This window comes from Canis lupus, chromosome 3 (genome assembly GCF_048164855.1).
Source record: "Canis lupus baileyi chromosome 3, mCanLup2.hap1, whole genome shotgun sequence".
NCBI classification, from domain to species: Eukaryota; Metazoa; Chordata; class Mammalia; order Carnivora; family Canidae; genus Canis; species Canis lupus.
In genome coordinates, this window is record NC_132840.1 from 3,671,674 (window position 1) to 3,695,582 (window position 23,909).

General features: G+C 36.5%; 1 long non-coding RNA gene across 2 annotated transcripts in view; it reads left to right on the forward strand.

Annotated features, from left to right (window-relative positions):
- Nucleotides 1–23,909, forward strand: part of LOC140624408 (uncharacterized) — a 223,259-nt gene that overhangs the window by 57,706 nt on the left and 141,644 nt on the right. For both annotated transcript variants that reach the window (XR_012023884.1, XR_012023882.1), the window contains exon 2: nucleotides 16,720–16,842. This is a non-coding gene — a long non-coding RNA (uncharacterized lncRNA). The remainder of the gene's footprint in view (nucleotides 1–16,719; nucleotides 16,843–23,909) is intronic.

Consider the following 23,909-nt stretch of genomic DNA (forward strand, 5'->3'; position numbering starts at 1 on the left):
AAAAATATTTCCCTAGTGGACATTTTAACATTATTGGTTTAAATAAAAGTCTGCAGAATTGCTTCTTCTAACTCATATTCTCATATTTATAACAGGAAATGTTCCTCATGGAAAAAAAATCAGATATTCTGATTTTCTCAGGAAAATAATATAGTTATATACATGGGAAAGTAGAAAATATTTTGAATACATTTTAGGGGCACTGGTTGGCCAAATCTTTCTGCCATATAAGCAGATAATGATTAATTAGTTCTGTATTTCCTGAAGTTCTGTATTTGTGAAATATAGGGGATTCTAAAATAAGTAAGTCTCCTCTCTAAATGTATTCACAGCGTTTCTCTGCTTACAATAAGAGTCAATTGCATTGCAAGGGAGTAAATCATGGAAGCACATGGAAGGACACCTGACAGGGTCATAGAAATTATTTCCATCCTGGGATGTTCTTGGCACATGAATAGGGGCTTGCCAAGGAAGAGTAACAGGAAAGTAGTATTATATCATGAGGTACAAATCTAAATCATTCAGGCTAATCAGAAAATATAGACAAATAATACCAGACAGACTGAGAAATAGAGTATAATGAAAATTAGCTTTAAAACCACCCATAGAGTCAGTTGGGAATGGCAAGAGAAGACTGCTCAAGCATCTAGATATAGGAAAGGTCAGGAAAGGTTTCATGGACTGTGAGTAGGAATTTGGAATTTTATCCTGAATAATTGAAACAGGATCCTGGTATGGTTAAGTTGGCATTCTTGGGCACTCACTCCAACAGGTTTGTAATCTATATGTGATATGCTTATTGTCCTGAAGCTGAGCCCTGGGAATTCTTTTATCTCTCTTATCCTTTCATATTTGCTCTTTTAGTTGAAAGCCCAACATGGAATTACATGAAAACAGAAACTTTCTCCCCTCATCATCTTCTCTACCCCTATTCTCAGATTCACCATGAATTTTTTTTAAAGATTTTATTTATTTATTTGAGAGAGTGAGAACGAGTGAACACAAGGAGGGGAGGGGCAGGAAGACAGGGGTGGGTGGGGAAAGCAGACTCCCTGCTGAACAGGGAGCCTGAGGACACCAGGCTTGACACCAGGACTCTGGGATCATGACCTGAGCCAAGGTAGATGCTTGACCGACTGAGCCACCCAGGTGCCCCTCACCATGACTTTTTAAGAACAGAAAAGACGTTGAATTTTTGAGAAAAAAGAGACTTTGATGCCCTCTTCATCCCATCACAAAGTCCACTACTGCAGAAAAGTAATGGGGAAAAGGTTTCCAAACATGCTCCTTGTGACGTTTGCCCTTGCTGCATAACAGAATGTGTCTCCTTGACTTGATGTGTGTTAAGTGGAAGGACAGAGTGTTTCTCTTATACTGTGATGTCTCCCTTGAAATTTTCCCTACTGGAGAGGATGTTTGCTTATATGTTCCCAGGAGCAGCAGAAGCCCTGTGTGTTTTGTGTCCTGGATGATTTATACATATAATCAATAACAATTAATAATTAAAGAATAAATTTAAAATATATAAAATCAATCAAGAGTTAAAAGATTTCTAAAGACCCTAATGTAGATAGTCTCTGTGTCCATCTCTCTCTCTCTCTTTCTCCCCCTTACATACATAGATACACACACACACACACACACACACAAGCACATACACACACCCTGTAGCAAAAGCATCCACTGCTGATCAAGCATTTCAATGTTTAAAGTCAATAATCAGCTTTTTTTCAGTGAACAAGCAAGAACAACTTGTCCTGGAGTAGCCAGTTTGAACACAAATACTGTGACAAGCTCCTCAAAGGAGATCCCAAGCCCTTGCAGAGTCGGAATACTGATGCTTTCACATATGTTACTTCTAGTTTTACCTCTGATGCGTTTGAGTTTGTTACGGGTCTAACAGAAATCTCTGTTGCAACCGGATCACAAGCAAACAGTGACTGTAGAAAGGCGGCTTACATCATCGTCCATTTCTGTCCACTACATCCACACTTGACCAATACACATAAGCATTTCATTGGAAATGCTATCATCATTTCGTGTTGACCAGAGTGCAGTTCCTCAAATATCCTGAGCAATACTAGCCCCTTCACAAATTATGTCCTTGAATCAAATATATTTTGGAACTCTTCTTGCAATAACATGTCTTCTCCTTAGAAATTCATAAATCAGAAGAATGTTAAATTCTCAATAATGGCACTTTGCTTACTGTGTTTAACACAAAATTTTTCAAACTTATTTGACAGCAGAATCTTTCTTCCCTAACTATACTTACACACATACATATACACACACACACACACGCACACCAAGTAATATAGCACAGAAATCCATTTTTAGAAACAATGACCTAGGAAATACACTAATATAAATGTGTGTGCAAGGATTTGCATAGTCTATTCTAATCCTTCTTTCATAACCCTCACTTCCCCGGAGATTTTAAAATCTGAGAGAATTGATTTCCCTCTTATCGTTTTGCAAGTCTATTATTTATACCACAGCTCACCCTTCAACCCTTGCCACTCCCCAGCGTCTTACTACAGTGTCCCTAGCAGTTTCTAGAACCTCATTGTTCTTTCCCTCATTTGATGTTTCATAAAGATACTGATGATGCTTTGCTAAGCACTCGAGAAAAAAAGATTAAGTAGAACATGTGTTAGTGTAGGAAGGCCATAGAAGTCCTTCGCAGGACAGCTATAGACAAAATTATAATTAATTTTGATGATCTTAAAAAAAATGTAAGTGGTGGAGAAGCATATGCTCCCAATTACAGTATAAAAATGATATATGTAATAGAAAAAAGAGTCTTTGACTTGGGGTACAGTGCTTGGCTTGCCATTGCCCACATTAATGATCATGATGAAAAAAAATGATCATGATGATCTTCATTTTTTGTGGTTTCATCATGTTTACATTGGCATATTAGTCTCCCTCAGAGAACCACTTTGAAAATCAAATAAAATCAATGGTGTGAGTGAGAACATCCCAATTTCTAAACAAATATATAATTTCAAGCTGGAAAATTACTAACAATCATGGTAATAAGTAGCATGCATTATGATCGATCACGTGTGACTCAATGTGCTCTACTAAAAGAACATGCAACACAATATTCCATTAGATTCTACTAACATCCTTCCCTATTTCCCAAATAGAAAAACTAAGTTTTGGAAGTTAAATACCTAGTTCAAGGTCACAGACTAAGGAAGAGGTGAAGCTGAGATTCGGAGAGAATATTCTTAATCAGAAAGCTTTATTGAATGCTCCTAGAGGTATCCAATCTATTGTATAAATCTGTTTATCCTCACCAAGCCCAGCACATTATTGAATATGTCCTGGTTAGCAAAGAACTAACAGATTTATTTATTCACCGAGACGTAATGTCTTAGTGGAAATTCTAGCCAATGGAAGATACGACAATTGATACCTAGTTAGTCAGCTGTTAGTTCTAATTAGCCAGAATTCAATACTGAATCCACTGTTGTACATCACAGTCTATTAGTCCTCAGAGTAGAAAAATCTGCTCTCATTTGAGTTGGAGTCCACAATATATTTATCATCAAACACAGTTATTAGGATTTCTAAGGTGCCAAAATTCATATAGCTGGGTTTCTTTTTCTTAACGTGGAAACTGGTGCTATTAAAACAGTTACTATTTTGAAACTTGGCACAACCTTCAAAATTGCTTGGTTCTAGTCCAGCATAGATGTGAAGACCAGGGAAGAAATGAGTAATGTAAACCTTAACAACATGTTAGTGTCAGGCCTTGACATCCGCTCCTGTATCTCATAAATATTTGTGGGTATAGTTTCAGCTTCTGGTCTTTGGCATGACATACTCTGTGAGGAACTAGAGGTTCGAATGCATTCCTGAGTACTCCATGATGGATAGAACTTCTAAGTCAGATAGAACCGTAAACACAAACTAGAGGGAAACTAAGGCTGAAATAGTCTAACATCTTGAACCTTGAACATATTCCGCACAAGTGTTTTCTTAATGAGAGAGTTCATGTTATTGTTCTATTGCTGCTGCTATTGTTGCATTGAGCAATTAAAATGGTGTTAAGATTTTGAAAGGCAGAGAACCTCCCTGCCCTGGTCTTTCTTTAATTGACGAAGATATTAGGCCTTCAGAGACAATTTAGTAGAGTCAATGTTACAGAAACTGAGACATAGCAAGGAAGGAAACAAATGGTCAAAGGGCATATCGAATGAGAGAGGTAAGTCATGCTCAGATCTCACAATGCCCATTCTCATCTGTATGGAGTTTTTTTAGAGTATTAAAGTATAAATAATGGTGGTCCTTCCTCATCTTCCTTGGTATCATATTATTTTTATTAAAATTATAAATAAAGGGATCCCTGGGTGGCGCAGTGGTTTGGCGCCTGCCTTTGGCCCAGGGCATGATCCTGGAGACCCGGGATCGAATCCCACGTCAGGCTCCCAGTGCATGGAGCCTGCTTCTCCCTCTGCCTCTCTCTCTCTCTCTCTCTCTCTCTGTGACTATCATAAATAAATTAAAAAAATAAAATATATAAAAAAATAAATATATTCTATTATTTTTTTAAAGTTTTTTTTTTTTTAATTTTATTTTAGAGAGCAGGGAGGGGCAGAGGGAGAGGAAGAGAATCTCAAGCAGACTCCCTGCTGAGTGTGGAGTGCAACACAGGCCGCAACACAGGGCTCAAAGCAGGAACGGATCTCACAACTGTGAGCTCATGACCTGAGCAGAAACCGAGAGTCAGTTGCCCAACTGATTGAGCCACCCAAGCTCCCCTATATTTAACGACTTTTAACTGTATAGCTGCCCATATAGAGTGTTTTTAGATGCTATCATTTACTATTATGTGATATTTACCTCTACTCTAGGAGGAGAAACATATTATTCCCATTTTGTAGATGATCTAGCTGAAGTTCAGAGAAGTTATATATAGAATCTGCAGGATTTTTGGATTCTCATTCGGTGTGGATATTGAATTTGGATCCAGTGAAGCCCCGGCAGAGGAGGGCTCCTGGAACTAGTATAACAGAGAGCAAAGGTGATAAGGATCCAGAAAGTGTCCATAGCTTAATAGGAGACAAAAGGGGATAGCTATGTGGTACCTAGGGATAATCATATCCAGAGTCAAAGCATTAATTAAATTAGTCACCACTAAAAATTAGGGGCCAGTATGAAGAGGGAAGAGCAGGTGCACAGAGATATTACCCTTCAGATTAGATGGGATCCAGAACATGCCACTTTATTTATTTATTTTTTTAAAACTGTATTTACTTATTCATGAGAGATGCAGAGAGAGAGGCAGAGACTCAGGCAGAGGGAGAGGCAGGCTCCCCACAGGGAGCCTAATGTGGGACTCGATCTGGGGACCCCGGGGTGGCTACTGAGCCAAACCACGGAGCCTCCCAGGCACCACCAGAGCATGCCGCCTTAATCTATGGATGTTCTCACCATGTTGCCAAGGGGTCATGTGATTCTTTCCTTATCCAAAAATCTCAGAAGATGTAAGGCTATGGTACAGAAATCATAGAACCTGAACAGTCATCCCCAAGACACTGTATTACTTTCCTAGACTGTTTATTTCAACCTTCTCTCTTGCTCTATTACCTAACATTTGGGTGGAATTGGTGGGGCTGTGAACTTTAGGAAGTCCATATCCCTAAAAGGCCAATGAAATTATACACGTTAGACTTTCTTTTCCCATCAAAGTTAAACTGTGTTAAGTTGGATGTGACTACTTGTTCAATAGCCAATGGCATTAACCATTATATTGTCACAGCACACAACTTTCTAAGATAGATCACAGTCTGTGGGTACTTTTTGCACTTAATCATCATAATTTCAGAAGCTCTAAGTATATCTAATTTGGTACCCAAAACAACACTGGTGTATTTCGTCCCTGTGTACCAACAATGATGAGGATGATCATTAATAATACGAATAATATAAAGATGAAATAAGAGCAGAATATGCTTAACTCATCAAGATGACAACGATGTTTAAAGAGTAATGAATTTATTCATTAATTACTGAACCAAGTGTTTGAGTATTTTGACAGTAAAGAACATTCGCCCATAACATCTTAGTTACTTATCACATCTATGCATGTGTTGTATTCAGTCTCAGAAAGTACACCGAAAATGTCCCTACTTCTATGGCAGTAAGCATTTGTAATACAGAAATGCATCAAATCAACATGTTATATATTTTAAACTTATACTATGTTATATGTCAATTATCTCTCAATAAGGCTAGGGAACAAAAATTCTCCCTATTACTCTTTTCTGTTCCCCCAATACCTTTTCCTCTTTCCCAATTAATACAATATCTCTATGAGGTTTTGAAATGGTCCCTTTCATAGGCAATCGATTTAGTTAATAAATGTGAAATGGGCCTGATTGATCTGTAATTACCCATGAACACTCACATGGATGAGCAATGGTGTTTTCTGAATGGTTAAAAACTATACGCACGCCACACATCCCTAAGCATTTCTCATTCTATTTGCATTTTTATGATGTACAAAGCCTGATGTTGCCAGTCACTATAAATAAAATATCGGATCTAGCCACATATTGAATTGAATGCCCCTTCCTAATTATTTGGAAAACATTTTGTTTCTCATGCCTATTACTTTGTATCCATTCAATCGGGCAGGATTGAGGGAAATGGATAGAATATAAAGAAGTCCTACAAAAATACCTACACTTAGTAAAAAATTGGAAAGTCCCAGAGCATCATAACACGAAAAATAAGTACCATGTATATGTATATATACACACACATATAAAACGTGAAATATGTAGACAGGCTCAAAGACAGGGTTTTTTTTTTTTTTTTTTAAGTAGGCTCCATGCCCAGTGTGGAGCCCAAGAGAGGCTTAAACTCACAATCCTGAGTTCAAGACCTGAACTGAGACCAAGAGTCAGACGTCTAACCAACTGAGCCTCCCAGGGGCCCCTAAGGTAGTCTTTAATGGCATCTCATTTCACTTCTACTGGGTTCACGAGGCCTGCCAGAAGGACGCAACTCGATCTGAGTTTGCCTTGTTCATAGCACAGACAACTCCCTGCATTTCCCCATATCCTGCCCTGAGCACTGCAGTGTTTCTCCTGGGTGGTGCTGAGCCCATTGCCTGTTATTACATCTACAAATATCATCTTCCTACTGAGAGAACTTTTGAGACAATTTTGAAGAACCTAACAGGAGAACACGCATAGAGTCATAAGTTGATTTAAAATCAACCAAAAACCTATAGTTAAAGGTATTCCCTATGGATGAAAAAGAAGTTTCTGATGAGTAACACCCTCCTTGAACCCCTTGTTTATTTTCTTACTAAATAAGAGCAAAATTAATGGTGACCAGATCACTTTAATGACAGTTGAGATGATCATAGAAGTGTTAAGCTTTAGGGCAGCCTGGGTGGCCCAGCGGTTTAGCACCGCCTTCAGCCCAGGGAGTGATCCTGGGGTCCTGGGATCGAGTCCCACATCGAGTCCTACGTCAGGTTCCCTGCATGGAGCCTGCTTCTCCCTCTCTGTGTCTCTCATAAACAAATAAATAAAATCTTTAAAAATTAAAAAAAAAATAAAGTGTTAAGCTTTATCAAATGGCCTCTTCAGCTATTCACCAAATCATATAAACTAGCTGATCTTTAGCTAACATTTCTTGAGTACTTTCTGTGTTCTAGGTATGATTTCAGGCACTTGAGATGTACTAATTCATGTAGTTTTCTTTCCAAGAGGTACCTGCCAATATCATCCTATTTTATAGAAAATAAAAATGAGGTACAAAAAAAAACTTCTTTTTTTTTTTTCACTATATCATACTTAAAGGATCTATCCAACAAGAGGACCTAACGATCATCAATATTTATGCCCCGAATGGGCTGCCAAGTGTATCAATCAGTTAACAAAAAAATTTCTAACGGGGGCTACTCACTTTAATTGCTTGGATGGCCTTTCAGAGATGCCTCCACGTTGTGGAGGAAAATTGGCCCTGATTTCCTTGCAAATAATAAAAACAAGCTGCCCCCAGTGAAAGTGAACTTTCCCAGGGAAGGGGATGAATCTTGGGTGAGGCACTTCCTTCTACTGAGGATAATTACAGGAGAAGTACTCCAGGATAAGCACTTAGCAGCCAAGAATTCTAGCTTCTAGAACTGGTGTCTGAGTCCTGAAGGTGGATCTCAGCAATGCTCAAGAGCATCTTCTATACTGCCTGACGGAGAAGCCCCAGATATGTGATATGGTCATGGATAAACTAATGAATAAGGGCATGATTATAAATATTTGTTTGAGGGGATCCCTGGATGGCTCAGTGGTTAAGCACCTGCCTTCAGCCCAGGGTGTGACCCCAGGGTCCCGGGATCGAGTCCCGCATTGGGCTCCCTGCATGGAGCCTGCTTCTCCCTGTGTCTGCCTCTGTCTGTCTCTCATGAATAAAAAAATAAAATCTTAAAAAAAATAAATATTTGTTTGATTTATCATTTGAACAAGGACACCTCAGTTTTCCTAGGGTAGTGCATATTCACCACGTTCAGATTTCTAATTTTCATTTGAAAGAAGCGCAATCTGAATTTTCATCAAGGAATATTCATAGATTCCAAATGAGGAATACGAGACATGAAAGCCATCCAGTGGAACAGGAAGTACGAGGCTTTCAGTGAATACAACCCTGACCACTCAAGACAAATAGAAGGCGATGGACTGTCCCAAAATATCACCACAAAGAATAATAACTCTAGAGACAACATTGAATTAGGTTTTAATAAACGAGAACGATAGAGGAGGAAGGGGATTACCATGTAGTGAGTAAAAAGTGAGTGTTTTACTTTTATTATCAAACTTAGAATTTAAAGCTTTCTGAATATTAGGATAGGACAACCAGGTGAGGAAATAAATGTTCAGAAAGGTAAGGTAAGTTCTCTAAGGTGACACAACTAAAAAATGATGTGCCTCATATTTAAACAGAAGTGTGTTTAGATCAAAATTCAGGGATTTTCATCTAAGATCAAAATTAAGATCTCTTGTCTAAAGAGGCTATAATTACTGTCTCTAAATTTTATGTTTATTATTAAACAATCATAATTGCAATACTTGACATTAACACTCATTTTATAGCTTGCTACAGAAATACTATTTTTGGGCGCCTGGGTGGCGCACCCAGTTAAGCATCTGCCTTCAACTCAGGTCATGATCTCAGGGGCCTGGGATCAAGCCCCACATCAGACTCCGTCCCTCTCCCTCTGCCCCTCCCCCCGGCTGGTGCTCTCACTCTTTCTCTCTCAAATAAATAGTCTTTTTTAAAAAGGAAATATTATTTTTGAAATTTGTTTTGTATTTTTTCTTTATAGCTTCTTCAATAAATAAAGCAAAAACCATGCCAGTCCTTGTTTCATATTTGAGAAGGTTTAGGCTTAGATGATGACTCCTTTTGTGTTTTCCACTCCCTGGGCTGCTGGAATGATGGAATTTCCACCCTCATTTGTCACCAGAGTTGATGACATTCTAGGATGGATTTTAACAGACTGAAGCGAGCAGTGTACACAGAAGCCATAGAGAGTCCTGTGGCTCATTTCTTTGGTGACACCTTCCTTCCAAAATTACACATGGAAATGTTTCGAAGAAGTTACATGGCTTGCCCAAAGTGACTCAGGTTGGGCATGGCTGAGTCGAACCAGAAAAACAGGTTAGGTTGTCTGTTTTAAAATCATTTTGATATATTTTTGACACAACATCTGTAGCTCGTGATGGGAGGGTAACATGATTCTTAATTCTTAGGGTTTTCATTGGTTTGGTTTGGTTTTGTTCTGTTTTTTTTTTTTTTTTCCTGAGTTTCTTCTAAAATGTTTAAGCTCTGGCTCTCCCAAATTGATGGCAAGGAGAAACCAAAGTCAGAGGAGACTCAGGACAATCTCCTGGCCCAGATAACATTGCCTATGTCTACTCCTGGCATCTCACTGAACAATATCTGACAACATCTTTTTTACGCTACAGGAATATAGATCTTTCTTGACATAGGAGAAAAATTTAAAAGAAGCTATTGTTTGTTGTTTTTGTTTTCTCTCTCTTGCGTCTTTCAACTTACATATAATACTTTTGAAGTCAGATGACGTTTACTTCAATCACTTTCAATTCCATTGCAGCCAACAATCTCTGCTTTGCTCATTTTTCTTTTTTTGTCTGTATGTCAAAGGATTTGTTTAACCTCAACTTTTCTCCATTTAGATAGTTACTTCAGAGAAACTAACCTTTCATCAGCCACGTAATTTGCACATTTTTTGGAATACATCTGTACTCCAGAAGAGAGAGAGAGACAGAGACAGAGGGAGAGAGAGAGAGAGAACAAGTCTACATATAAAGGAAATATTTAGATAAGGACAGAAAAATGTGAGAATCTAAGGATCAGGTGTGTGCTCTGGTGGCAAATGAAGAAATCAGTTTTAAGTTCTTCTTTAGCCTGGAACATATCCTTAATCAGAATTAGAAAATGTAGTTCTCCTTACAAGCCACTACCACTCGAATGCATTAAAATTCTAAAAATAAGATTTGGGGACAGAGCAGTCATTCATTCATTTGTTAATTCATTCATCCACTTACTCATTTTTTTCTCTCAATATTCATGAATACTTAATATATTCCAACTACCAGTAAATCACTCCATTGCCTTGATCTGGTTCCTACATGCATATCCCCCTCAGAAGGTATTATCAGGTCTTTAAACCATGGTCTGGCCACACACTCTAGCATGATGACAAAAAAAGCTGAAGGAAACATTAATCAAAACTGTTAATTTGCTTATTGTTGGGGCAATTGTTTTCTAACTCACTTCTTACATAATTGTCCTATTAACTTTCTCTTTGGACACTTTCTATACTTCCTAAAATTCTAGAATGATCCATTCAAGTGAGCTACCAGAGTAATTCTCATTCTTCTGAATAATCTTAGCTTTGTCAGATATCTGTCCAGAGATAAGCTGCACATTCTTCTCTTCTTAAATGTACCAGCCAAAGGTTTCTTTACTGAGAATGGGGTCTTCTCAACCATCCAAATAAGGGTTAAAGAGAAGAGAGGCACATTTAAGTTTAGCTGGACTTTCATAGATATTAATCCTCACAAAACATTTCAAGGAGAAGAATCAATAAACTGTTTTCACTGAAGGGTAAACTGAGGATTCAAGAGTCAACCTCTACCTGTGGGCTTGAAGTTCATTTATGATTAAGCTGAGATTTACCTTGGCCTTGCACAAATCCAAAGGCTTTAGTACTTCTACCTGAATAAAACAAGAGAAAGCTCTCCGCAACTGAGTAGGCCACTGTAAGATCCGCCACCTAGCTAGTCTCTGCTTCACATGATTAATAGTTGATATGGTTATGTTATCACAGTGGCTTCCTGGTGATTTTCTGTATCTCAATCCACCGGGACATTTTCTCCGTGAACGATCTCCTCTTCTATTAACGGAGTTGGTACCTCCAAGTTCAAGTGCGTCGTGCATAGTTTTAATATGCAGGGCCACTTCCTCTCTGCCACTAGCCCCTTCTCTCGAGTTATACAAGTGGCTAACACCTACCACTGCAGTGGTTTGTTGAGTTAAATTGAGAAATAGTCACAGATCATAAACCTCCCAAATAAATTGTGCTCAAATAAGCTGTGCACAGAAATGCAAGTTCTAGATCCCTTTTATTTCCAAGTTGTACCATGTTCACAGCATTTCCCCTTGTTCCTGTAATGAATCTTTATTTGTTTAATGATAGTGATTAGAGACCTTAAATTACCAGAAATAAAATCCATTTCCCTCAGTACTGGGCATATATACGAGAGCCTTCAGTTGTGTATTCTCCAGGCTCTTTTTATAATGGTACTAAGTACATATAAACAAGCATCTGTTGCAGCAATTCAAATGTTTTATCCTTATTGACTGTGTGTATATTAAAAACAGAATGTGTTATTTAAATATTAGTTATGTTCACGGATTAGAATCTTTATTTGTGAATAGCTAGCGTGTAAAATCACTAAGTGAACACTGTAGAGTATGCTTTCTGATTCAAGTAGGCATATCGGCCACTTGACTCTGTGTGTTTTACATCTATTATTCGGGATCGTGTTACAAAGTACTTAGAATGTACATCCACGAGAGGTTATACCTCTTCTAGCTTTAGGTAATTTTAAAGAAAATAACTACTTTTTCTTAAGCTATCCAGAAACTCAAATACAATTTTGACATTTGCTGCCTTGAAATAATGGTGCTGATTATAATTAAAATTAGAATAGAAATTGAAAATTAAAATGACAAAAAAGAAGGCCCTGGAGTTCAGAAAAAAATGTATATAAAATAGGGCCATAAAAGAAGAGAAGAGTTGGAACATAGTGCGCTGGCAATTATTTTAGAAATAAAATGCTAATGTGTGTAATCGAGGCTTATATATTCTACGTAGGATGAGGTGACTCTTACCCTGCTATTTTGGGTGCAGTGACATTGGATGTGTAAGATGTTCGAAGGAACATGAATTAAACTCTTCAAAATAAGAAAGGTCACTATATAGACATTATCTGAGATTTCTTTCATTAGTTTTACTGCTTACAAATTCAAGTGGAATTGCAGAATAAAGCCAATTTTAGAGACATGCCATTTGACCCACGCTTCTCAAAAATGATAATATTTAACCTCTATCTCCAATCTATGTTAAAGGGCTCTGCCCTTGAGTTAGTGAATGGCTTCCAGTCTCTCCTCTATTTTGTGCATTTTTGTAGGCATATAGTAAATGTCTGTGGAACAGAATATATTGAAGACTAGCCTTTGGGTGATAATTTAGTGAATGATACACCAATTTATAAATTAATATTTACTTTCAAATCAAATATGTACTTTTATCCATAATGACAGCTATTCTATAATCTGTTTATTCAGTTCTTTTAAAGATCATGTTGGCTCTCAGGAAAAGAAAAAAAAAAGATCTTGTTGGCTCTCTTTTACCATGTAACAAATTATTATAAACTTAGCAGCTTAAGACACTATAAATGTATTACCTCATAATTTCCATAGGTCAAAAGTCTGGACATGGCATAGCTGGTGTCTCTGCTTATGGTTTCAAGATTACAATCAAGGTTATTGCTACAGTACAGCTCATGTGAGACTCAGTTTCCTGCTTCAAGGTCATTCAAGTTGTTGGCAAAACTAAGTTCCTCCTGGTTGCGATACTGAGGTACCACTTTCTGGTTAGCTTTGAAAACAGGGACAAATCTCAATTTCTAAGGTTGCCCACCATTCCTTGACAAGCAGCCTGTAAAAGCAGTTCACACCCACACTGTTAGCTTTCTTTCAAGCCAGGATAAGTATTTACCTGTAAGGTCTTCAACTAGGACCAACTGAAGGAAACCCTGTGGTTTCAAAGGGCTCACCTATTAGGTCAGCCCCACCGGGTCCCCAAACCCTGCTGAGCCTAGATTAGTGCTTGATCGAATAGCTGAGATAACATGCATATACCCTTCAGGCCTGGATCTTGGGGGATAGTTTAGAAATCTACATAACGCAAAAAGTACAAACGGGGCTCTTTATGTGCCAAAGAAGCAGTGTGGTCTTGAATGAGCAATATGTGTGTATACATATATACACATAGCGGGGCTCAGACCCAGACTACCCTGGGTTAACATTCAGGCTCTTGGGAGAAACTCTTTACCTCTCTAAGAATAAAATTCCATATCTCCTATAGGTAGGATGCCCATATATATATATATTGGTTTACCCAGGAGAGTTCTAGCTTACTTGTTTTTCTGGAGATATTAATTGTCCTCCCTTTTATTCTGAAATGGAGCCATGTTTGGATAATAAATCACATCATCTACTTATATGATTATCGAGAGGATGTAATATAAAAATGTGCATAAAATCCTTCAGTACGTTTGCCTAATAGATGCCCTTTTTTCATCAGTCTGAACTTGTGTAAATGCCATTGTACAAAGGATTTATGTGTATAAACACTATGACACGTTCGATGATAAATGCAAAAAGATAAATATAAAATAAGAACTTAAGGCTTAGGCTCATGAGTTATGCTTAAGATTTTCAGAAAACTAGGAAACCAAAATCAAAAACCAAAGTTTTAAGTAAATTTGTGTCAGAAATATAAAACTAAAGTGATCAATTTTAGGGGTGGTGGTGCGGAAAACTAACTATGTAAGAATTCTTAGAAGAGAGAATGATTGAAATAATTGAATTTCAATCAACCAATTGAAATGATTGTTAAAAGATAAATATAATCCTAACCAATGAAAAAGAAAAGGGAGGACAGTCTAGTTCATAAATAAATAAACAAATAAACAAATAAAGCAACCAACCAACCCACTCACCCCAGAGGATGCATTAGAAATTCTAAGTGGATAGAATACAGAATGATGTTAGGGTCCTCTGACAGATGGAGACAAAGTGAAGTTCATTCCAAATAGTAAAGGATTTTGACAGCTGGGTGAGGAGTTTACATGTTTTTAATAGGTGATTGACACAATCACAGCCTGTCAAATGATTGTAAGGGGCAAGGATTGAGAGAGGGAACAGGGTCAGGAGAGAGCTCCAACAATTTGAACAAAAATAACAGAATCTTGAGGTAAGATAGTGGTGGCTTAAAGAAGGAGGAAAGGACATAAATGCAAGAAGTGAAAACACACACACACACACACACACACACACATCAAAGCAGTATATGATGAGTGGAAGTACTGATCACTTATAGTATGGCTGAAGGGATATAGTAAATAAAAGTGGACAAAGGTGTCAAAGTCAGGTAGTGCAAATACCAAGATTTAAGTTATCAAATTTACAAAAAAAAATTGCTCAATTAAGGAGACTGTAGCCAGGTATACAAATTATTAGTGGAGTAAAGGAACCGAAACAGGTGGAAGAAAGCAGAGCTGAGTATGTTTCGCACTTTATTAAACTGAAGACTTAAAGTAACTCAACGCATAGCCACAATCTGACCACGTAGAGCTAAAGGCGGACTTTAAAATGAGCATATTTCTTGTCTGATTGCTGTGCTTTTGTCAACAGAGCTCCTGGTTTATGGTATTAGTACTCTAATTAACAAAAATTAAGGCAAATAAGTGATATACTAATTAGAGATATGACCACATCTAGTCTAGTTCGTTCCATCTTGGCAAAAGTTTTGGGGAGAAGTTTGAAAAAAAAAAAAAAAGAAAAAAAGAACATGGTGCATGGAGCCTTGAAAGAAAAACTGTATACATAATGTCTAAATATCTTTGTGCACTTACATATACAAGGTTGAATATATATTTTGCATGCATATGCATACATATATTATACGTGTGTGTGTGTGTGTGTATTTTTCCTAGTGTCCCGTGAGTTCAGCTAACTAATAGTCAAGATGATGGAGAAGCTAGATGGCAGGGAAAAGCCCAAGAAAGCATCTGTGTGGATGTGAACCTCAGTTTGGTACAACCTAGAGGTCTGCCATTTGGATTATTTTTTTCTTACGTTAGCCCTAGATGTTTGGGCCCACCTAGAAGAGAGTTGAACAGAGTCACCACTATGTGGATTCCCAATTCCGTTAATTATTCTCTCTGTTTGGCTTACTATTTTTCACCCCATTACTTCCAGTGATCCAGGGAGAGTAGAGGTTTCAGCAGCATCCTTGACTGCCTTTTTTATACTCCCAGGAAGTGTAATGGTCTCCCTCTGCATCTAGTAACTGATACCATTAATTAGACCTGACAAATTAATGATAGGCTATATTAACCACATTTGTCTAAGCATTACACAGATATCTTCTGCTTCCAGTGGGAATCCTTTAGACTAAAGGAAAATATTTAGAATCCAGGATTCGCCAGTAAAGTCAGGTTTCCTAATCACAGCAGTCTCTCAAATAGGAGTCAAAAAATTATGAGCTAAAAATCATTGCTTGCATTCCATCCAAAAGCAGCAGAGCTGCCAGTTTGAAATTTCATCCTAATAGTTAAAAATCATCAATAGTTCCCCGTTACTTCTTAGCCAGAGAAGGCACTTCCTATTCTGCCTTTCCTAACCTCCAGCTACTCCCTTTTCCATAAATATTCCAGTGTAGTTGAATTTTTGCTTATCCATGTCTTGAAAGGTAATAGCCACTTGAAATTGATTTTACCCAGACGGGCTAGGTCTTGTGTACCTGCTTGTCTCATCCTTACTTTGTATCACTAGAGTGGGCAAAGCAAGGAATATACAACTCTACTCTTACGTTGTTCCAATGACAAGAAATGGGGGGGGGATGTCAAGAAATGGGGGGGGATTCTGGGTAGAAAAACTACAAGGCACTGATCCTTCATTCAAACTGCTTGTTAGGTCCTATGCCGAAGCCTGGGTATCCAGGTCACACAGCAAGGGGCGATCCCAGCATACAGAGACCCCCAACTCTCAGACAGTAGAAGTGAAATGGAGTGGAGATGGAAAAAACAGGGGGAGTGGAGTGGAGTGGAGATGGAAAAATCAGGGGGCAGGCATAGTCTCCAGGGAATTTTGACTCAAGAAGAGAGGAGTCAATCCAGACTTGGGTTATAAAGAAAGCATAGTTACTTACCTGAAACCACGTTATACTCTGTTACCTCTTCCAATCTTCCCCGAGGCCAGAGCTAGAGTGACACGTCTTACCATCTAGTACTAAGGACCTCATGTGACTTCATGGCTAAGCGGTGGAGGACTTCTGCATCCGGGAATGATCATATTATTTCACTTCTACAGGTAGCCCTAAGAACGACAGAGCTGAGGAGGCCAGTGCTGGTCCCAAGCATTTAAGCACAGCATTCCAATCATACCTCTGAATTCATCACCCGTGTTGGAAGGAAGTAGGAGAGACAAAAACAGGTTAAGTATCAAACAATTCAAAATGTGTGATTAAAGGGAGTCTTTTTCAGGACTCACAGACCAACAGCACTCGCAGACCAACGGTAAAGTTCTAAAAGAGATTGCCATTCAGAATTTTCAGTATTTCCACCAATCTAATTCAGGTCATGATCCAGAATGTATGAGTAGGTTTATGTGTACTCACTAAAAGGAAACACAAACAAAATATGTTTTCTATTCTGTAAAATGGAGACATTAATACTGATATCACGGAAGGAAGGTGACTATTAACTAAGAGGATAGGGAAGGGGCAGTGGAAATTGATAATGATGTGGTGTCTCGTACCCCCTGGTCCACACTGCATTCACCTGAAACTGTGATAGGATGTTTTCCACGTGCTGGCAGCTTCTTAACTCAAGTGGCTGCATCTCTCCACTTCTCTGTCCAAGAATTTTCTCCAACACCCCTGGGCTATGCTAAACTGAAAGCACTTCTCTGTTTTGAAATGTGTAAAATTAACACCCAGAGGGCAACCCTCTCTGTTAGAAAGTGGGAGTTGGTACATAAATAGCCCAGTCCTCTGAGTCTACAATTCTGAACATGCTCCACACCATTTCATTACAGGTCCTCTGTGTCTTTAAGTTTCAGTTCCCCTCAGCAGCAACTAACACACCTATTTTCTTTTCTTTTTCTTTCTTCCTTTCTTTTCTTTCTTTCTTTTCTTTCTTTCTTTCTTTCTTTCTTTCTTTCTTTCTTTCTTTCTTTCTTTCTTTCTTTCTTTCATTTTACTCACTCTCTTGCTTGTAATTCCTGATTGCTCTCAACTTAAGTACCTATACTCAAGGCCTCACTGCAGTATCTCCTTTTGGGAAAACCCCAACTAAAATAAAACATTTCCTCCCTTTTATCCCTTTACTTCACAAAAGTGCTGTACTTATTCAAAGATTTAATCTAATATTTTATCATTGATTCACTTATCTCTCCTATAAAAATGGAATCCCTTTAAATATAAGAAGACTTCATTTGGCATTCTAATTTTAATATCATTGCAATCAATAAAAGATTGTCGAATGAATGAATAAAAAATGTGGAGATGGAAATCCATGAATTGTTCTATGCTTTACTGAGTATTTCTGTGACCAACATAGCAATAATTCAGCTGACAATAGCAGATGGTAATTTCCATATCCTCTGAGGACATAAACCCTGGCTCACCATAGTCCTGATTTTAAGGAGCTGAGCTGTCCTCTCTCCTAAAAAGTAAACTAACATAAAAGATGCCAGACCATTAAAATAGTATAAACATTTGGCAATCTCAGGTAGGTTCAAGCAAATATGCTCAGAAGACAGCATCTCAGAGTAAGAATCTCAGGAACATCTGGGAAAGTTTGGGAAAATGAGATAAGGTGACTTCGAGCGCCAGTTTTTCTACTCTAGGAACTAACCCTCTATTTGGAGGCACTTCCTTCCACCTGAAATAGTTGTTCAACAAGTTGGAACTGACAATAGACAAAATGTTTTATGGCCATGTGTCAGGCAGCTTGATGTATTTCATGCCTGAATAAATGCAAAATGGAATTTTAGCTCAAGGAGATGGTATAGCAAATGGTTCTTCACAGAGCAGGGAATAAGGAATATGTCTCCCATGGAGAAACTCATGGTGACAATGTGTCTGATTTATATTATAATTGCCAGAATAAAATCAAATATCCCTAAATTCAGGCATGCTAATGAACAAGATGCAGAATTAGCTTTTTCTCTGCTTATTGAATTGTCTAATGTTAGCTGAGAGAAGCAAACAGAGCATCGTAGATCCAAATATTACCCCAAGGTGTTTATAAGCACTATAACTTGCAGATTAACATTGAATGGCCTTTTATAAGATCTTTGAAATGATACTGAATCTTCAGCAACATGGTTTCCCCATAAAGCCATGTTACAAAGACTTGTTAAAACTCCCTATTGAATTTCATTAAATTGGGACACACTATAAAGTAAATCTGACTTTTGAGCCATATTTTTAAAACTGGCTTGGCCAAACATTGGTTTCCTACTTACCATAAGAATTTATTTATTTACTTTTTTATTCCCTCCTCATATATATATAAAAAAAGATGTTTACTGTGTTTTATTAAAGAAAATTTATTTTTGCTTTTATTGTCAATATAAATATTATTGCTAACTAATGCTTTTATTTCACAAAACAAGCTTGCATTACTAAAATGAGTCAATATGATTCCAACTTAAAAAACAAACACCCATTTAATATATCAGTTCATCTATGTGGTCTTATTGAGGGGGAAATAGACATTCTTGAGATGATGACAACAGCTCATACATTCTCTTTGCAAAAATTATATTTACTAGAGAATTTTGATGTTATTGTTAGATTTGTGGTGAGAAGGGGAAAGATATGTTTTGGAAGGAGCATTCATTATTCCATAGTGTTAATTCTGTAGTATTGAATGTAGTTTACTCAGGTGGTTCCCCAATATCAGATTATTGGTATTTTTCTCAAAAATACCTTCCTGAATTATGCAGTAAACCTAATTATGCAATAAAACCTAAATGGGAAGTGACAGAGGGAGATGAAAGAACCAGCTGTCTGTACTCATATACCCACATCCAAGCTGGGTCATGGGGTGTATTAAGCAATGGGAATGGACTTGCATATCTAAATGTAATAGAGCTAAGGGTATAATACATAAGAGAAACAAAAGTTAATGCATATTTTAATACTATAATTATGTTTTTTTTAACTCAGATCTTAAATTTTTACTTTAAAATTCACATATAGCTATTTAAGAATTACCTAGTGACTCAGAAGAAGATATGTTAGAGTATAGACTTACCACATGAGTGTGTATACCCGTGTACTATGTTAAGCACTATACTAGACACTAGACAACAAGGGTGATATATGTTCCTTGTCCTCTAATATGGTGTTAATATAATAATTAGTGATATTTATTTTATCCTATCCATCAACTTAGTTTGATTATTGAGAAATATAATTATGTGTGTTACATGACCCTAGAATATTGTTTTATAAATATGATATTCTATAATTAATGTTTAAATTAGTTAAGAGAAGAAAATAAAAATACTCATAGAAATGATTTTTTTTTAATTACATAATCTTCTTTACCAGTGCATGGTTTGGTTTTGTTTCATTTCTCCTGTGGATTTAAAGCATTTTTTAAAATTTCATTTATTTATTCATGAGAGACACACAGAGAGAGAGAGAGAGTCAGAGACACAGGCAGAGGGAGAAGCAGGCTCCATGCAGGGACCCTGACGTGGAACTAGATCCCGGGTCTCCAGGACCATGACCTGCGCTGAAGGAGGTGCTAAACCACTGAGCTACCTGGGATGCCCTCCTGTGGATTTAAATTACTGTCTGGGTACATTTGTTTTCATCTGGAAGAACCTTCTTTTGGCATATCTTGTAAACTGAGTCTGATAGCAATATCTTCTCTTAGGTTTTCTTTACTATTAACTGTCTGTGTTTTCATTTGAATTCCAAAGGATAGTTTTGCTGGGTATAAGAGTTTTAGTTATTGTTTCCTCTCATTCTTTATAGTATTTTGAATATTTTATGTCACTGCTTCCTGGCCCCTCTTTCGTGTGCTGGAAATCCATCTCCTAATTTTATCAGATTCCCATTGTACATAATGAATTTATTTTATCTTGCTGATTTTAAGATTTTCTTTTAGTCATTGTCTCTCTGTTGTTTGGATTGCATAATTTCTATCAATCTATATTTAAGTATGCAAATAATTTCTTCTGCCATTTGAGATCCATTTTTTAATTATTAGGATATTTTCAATTGCAGGTGCTATAATTTTATATTTTATTACAGAATCTCAGTCTGCCATTTCTTAGGTAGAAACTTATCTTATAAATAAATAAAGGATAGGTGAAGAAGGAGACCCTGACCTCTTGGCTGCACTCAAATCTAGCTTTTAAAATATGAAGCTAGGAGGGATAAGGAATTCTGGGGGACCCTTTCTTCCATCAATTCTGGGAGCTGGTTGAGGAAAACTTACCTTTTTGAAACATCACCTGGAGATGAGATTCTATATTCTTGAGTTGGGAAGATGAGTAAGTCAGTGGGTCATGGCTCAACTTTCACCAACTCTTATTATTCTTATTTATATTTAGCAAGTTTTCTTGAATAAATGTTTCTTCATTTGGTATAATGCTATCTCAAATTTAATATATTTTATGTTTATTTTTAATAATTTTCACAAGTTTCTCACAAGTTTCAGTTGTTTCCCAAGGGTCAGATTCATGGAATTTCTTAGCCACCTCTGACATAGTCTCAAAATAGTTATCTTTCTTTATTCATATTTGATGTCTATTTATGTTTATTTATTTTTCTATTTTGTAATTTTAAAAAAAATTTAAAGATTTTATTTATTCATTTTATAAGGAGAAAGAGAGCACAAGCATGGGGATCAGCAAAGGGACAGGGGGAAGCAGAATCTCCACTGAGCAGGGAGCTAGACATGGGGCCTGATTCCAGTAGCCTGGGATTATGACCTGAGCTGAAGGCAGACACTTAGCCAACTGAGACACCCAGGTGCTCCTTTGCTTATATTTATATGGCCCAGCACTCATCAGATGTTTAAAAAATGCATTTGTAAATAAATAAATAAGTAAATAAATAAATAAAATTTTAAGTGAATAAGACTGAAGGAGTCCAATATGTTGGCTAACATTAATTTTTTTTATTAACATTAAATATTTTTGAAGTTGACAGGCCTCACAAAATTATAGATATATTATAGATATATAAATACAGATATATAAATTATATACTTATAGATCATAGATACATAAATGCCAATTTTTATTTCTTTTGAAAATGAATAAAGGATATGTTAAGTTTCAGTTGTAAACATTCCCTAAAGCTCAGAATCCAACTGTATCAACAGAGTAAATTTGATCACCATGGAAACAAAGCATCTCTCCCCTTTACATGTCACTCAGCCAATAAAAATCTTTCAATATAGATTACTCTGTGCCTTCTTGAGAACCCTGGGTCACTATCAATTCTGAATGAAAAAACACAAAGGGGAACGAACACTCCTCTTCTCAAATACCATGTTAAAACTTTGTAAAGAATCTTTAAGTGGTATTTCAAGAAAAAAAACATTTTATTTGTATTTTTTCAATGGAGAGTCCATTCTTTTGTTAGGTGTCTGATATTATATTAGTCCACAAATAATAAACAATTCAGATAATAAATTAAGAAGTCTGAATTCCAAGTAAAGGATACCTGTAGTCAAAACATATCTTTTCCAGAGTAACTGCACATCCTTTCTGCAGTAGCAATAAAATAAATCTTTAGTATCTTAAAATATATATCTTATTCCTTATCTTCTGCTTCTGTTACCAATACATAAAACCAGGCTTTTTCAACCATGAGACTAAAACACCCTGGGGCTCAACGATAGTATTTAGTAAAACTCTTAGCTTTTTGCAGTACTTTGTTGTTGTTGTTGTTATATATTTTTTATTTTAAGTTTATCTGAAATGTGGCATTTGGATAGCCAAAGAGGATAATTTTGTTTCTTTAAACATTTAAAAACAAAACAACTCAAATGCATTTTTATTATGGGTCCTGCTATAGTAACTGTTCCCCTTCATAAAACCTGGATCCAAAGCCTCTTTACATAAACTAATTATGTAGTTTCAATGAATTTCACATTTTCTATCATCAAGAATTATAAATAATTTCAAACATCTTCGTTATATTTAAGTATACAGAAAAGGAATATCAGCTTTATTTAGTGTCAGGATATGCACAGCTCTCTAACAGGCATTTTAAACTACTCAAATTATTTCAATTGTGTAACAACTATGAAAAATAGATATTACACTAATTTTAGAAGAAGGTAATTCCGAGGCTCAGGAAGAAAATATAGTTTGTCCTAACTTGCAAGTCTGCTTTGACTTCCATTAACATTGTCTGAAGCTTATCACATGGCATAAACTCTGGTGGCTAGCAGGCTGGAGGTAGAAATCATCTGTAAACTCACTCATTTGTATGACTGGTTGTTTATTCTAGCTATCCCCTTATGTCTCCTTAGATTGGAAACAGAACGGAGTCTGTCAACTGCAATACTAACATAATTTCTGATGTGGCCTACAATTTCTTATAACAGCATGAGTACAAGGTCAGAGCAAGGAGAAAGAAAAAGAGATAAGAAGAGGGAGAGAACCACAAGGAAGATATTGTGCCTTGCATGACCTAGTCATGAATCCCATACAATGTCACGTCTGTTAGTATGTTTATTAAGGTCATAACCAAAAAGAAGAAATTAACTTCCTATTTGGTCAGATACTGGAAGAGCATGTGGTACTGAAATATTGCTGTGAACATTTTAGAGAATATATTCTACTACAAGTTTATTCCATGGCCCAAAGCAAACTTTCTCCAAGTATTCTGAATTGTTTATTTTTTTCCTTTCAACTTGTTGATATAGGTCTTAGAAATTAAATAGAACCCAACAGGCTTCTGGAAGTAGCTCAGGTTTCATTAAGTAAAATGATTAGGTCTTTGGAAGTTGCCTTAACAATTCTCAATGACCTTGAAATTAATTAGCACAGTACCAATCACATGGAATTTCCAACTCAACCTTTTAAGATAACTGGATTTGTACCAAATGCCCAAGGGGGGATTAAAAAAAAAAAAAGCATGCTATTTACTCCTCTATAATATATTATGATTTCATTATAGTAAAATATTTGATATAGTAAAATATTTGATTTATAACCACAACCAGAGTTAAATTTCTATAATTGTGCATTGCAGAACATTCATAGAAAGTACCCATTCAGCATATAAACAGAAAACATTTCTTCCTAAAGGGATATATACATAATATATATATAATTATATATAATTAATATATATAATTTTATATTTGACTATAATATATATCTTATATATAATTTTATTATTGACTATGTTCTTTCTCATTTTAAGATTAATTCTGAAAAGACTATGATTCTATTATCCCTTTTGTTTTAATTATAGGTATTTTCAAAATAATCAGCATGCATTAATTGAAACATGT